The sequence below is a fragment of the Palaemon carinicauda genome, chromosome 19, assembly GCF_036898095.1.
Source record: "Palaemon carinicauda isolate YSFRI2023 chromosome 19, ASM3689809v2, whole genome shotgun sequence".
In the NCBI taxonomy this organism is placed as follows: Eukaryota; Metazoa; Arthropoda; class Malacostraca; order Decapoda; family Palaemonidae; genus Palaemon; species Palaemon carinicauda.
In genome coordinates this window covers 73,792,853-73,795,352 of record NC_090743.1, presented here as the reverse complement: position 1 = coordinate 73,795,352, position 2,500 = coordinate 73,792,853, and the positions used below count along the sequence as shown (strand labels likewise).

At 28.3% G+C, this 2,500-nt stretch overlaps 1 protein-coding gene across 8 annotated transcripts in view; it reads right to left on the bottom strand.

Moving 5' to 3' along the window:
• Window positions 1-2,500, bottom strand: part of LOC137658674 (transcription factor GATA-4-like) — a 377,255-nt gene that overhangs the window by 315,624 nt on the left and 59,131 nt on the right. The gene's annotated exons all lie outside the window — the stretch shown is intronic.

Genomic DNA, 2,500 nt, shown 5'->3' with positions numbered 1-2,500 from the left:
GTACGTGTGTGTGTGTTAGTAAGTTTGCATGAATCCGCGTATCCTGAAAAGCAAAAAAAAGCTAGAAAGAGGATAAGGTCGAGAAACAATGATAAAGATACCGCTGAGACAACTACTCCTGACCTCAACATCGTTAGCCAATTAGCACGATCCCATAAATTCTAACCCGCCAAAGGTAGAGTGAGAGAGAGAAAGAAAAAAAAAACAAGAAAGAAAAAAAGCGTCGCCATTAATTTGATACGTATCTTGGCGCGAACCCGAACTTGAGAAGAATTTCATATTGTGGTCTGATGGGTCATGATAGTGTCTCCAGGAGGGTTTAAGGCTCGATTCCAGTCAATTAATTTGGAAACCAGATGGATGAGAGGAAATCTCATCTCAGCGGCGCGGCGGCAGCCAGATGAGATGCTGAAGCTGTACAATCCGTCCATCAATTGAAGCATAAGAAGAATGATATATGTGTGTTTGCGTATTATATATATATATATATATATATATATATATATATATATATATATACATATATATAAATATATATATATATATATATATATATATATATATATATATATATATATATACAATCCGTCCATCATTGGAAGCGTAAGAAGAATGATATATGTGTGTCTGCGTATTATATATATATATATATATATATATACATATATATAAATATATATATATATATATATATATATATATATATATATATACATATACATATATATACAATCCGTCCATCATTGGAAGCGTAAGAAGAATGATATATGTGTGTCTGCGTATTATATATATATATATATATATATATATATATATATACATATATATAAATATATATATATATATATATATATATATATATATATATATACATATATATACAATCCGTCCATCATTGGAAGCGTAAGAAGAATGATATATGTGTGTCTGCGTATTATATATATATATATATATATATATATATATATATATATATATATATATATATATATATATATATAAATATATATATATACATATATATACATATATATATATATGTAAATATATATATATATATATATATATTATGTAAATATATATATATATATAATTCATATATATATATATATATATATATATATATATGTGTGTGTGTGTGTGTGCGTGTGTGCGTGTATACACACCCTTCTGATGAGAAGGGACACCTTAACGTGATGAAAGAGACGATTTGCGTATCGCCATTATCTGCAAGGCTGTACCAGTTAGGGCCACCTACACTAGGTTGGTTTGCTGTGGACTATCAGACAAAAAACTCTCACCATCACCAATTTGCAGTAGACAGCGAGGCAATGAAAATTTCCAAACACCAGACATGATTAAGTTTATGTCTGAGACCTTTGTCCTGCACTAGAATAGAGGCGGCTGCATTTGTTGCTGTAAATAATATATATACATATATATATATATATATATATATATATATATATATATATATATATATATACAGTATATGTGTGTATTTATATCTATATAAATAAATAAATATATACATATATATATATATATGTATATATATGTATATATGTATATATATATATATATATATATATATATATATATATATATATATATATATATATATATATATATATATATATATATGTATATTCCGGTTGCCTTTAAAGTCTCCTGGACAACATGACCATATAAACTCGAAGAGTTATTCAATCTTAACTCCTGACTGTGAGAAATCACTTAGAGCTAAGGTTAAAGTAAATTATGATGACCAAACATTACAAAAAAAATTATGAACTTAGCACATGATAAAAAAAAACATAACAATAACATGTTGATAAATACAGAAATTAAGATTTTCCAACTCTTGTCTGATTAAGAGGGGCTGAAGATTCGATATGAACATGCTGACGTTACATATTCATAATTATTATTATTATTATTATTATTATTATTATTATTATTATTGTCACCATCATTTTCTTCTTCTTTGTCTGCATCTTTTCCCACCTTTATGTGGGGTCGATGTTTCTGGCCAGCTTTCTCCATCTACCTCTGTCCCATACCTCATCACCGGTCCCATACTTCATCACCGGTTTATCCCTTTGATCGAAGGTCATCCTTGATACAGTCCATCCACCTTCACTTTGGTCTCCCTCTCCTTCTCCTTCCCTGTACCTCCATTTCCATCACCCTCCTCCCGATATACTGTTCATATCTTCTCATGACATGACCATACCACCTCAGTATAATTTCTTGGATCTTATCTGATAGTTTTCTAACTCCTGTGATACCTCTAATTACCATATCTTATCTCTTCTCCTTCTTCTGTTTCTCAACTCGAGTTGTAGCTTGGCTATTATTAATAATAATAATAATAATAATAATAATAATAATAATTATCATTATTATTATTATTATTATTATTATTATTATTATTATTATTATTATCAGCCAAGCTACAACTCCAGTTGGGAAACAGGATGTTATGAGCCAAAGGTCT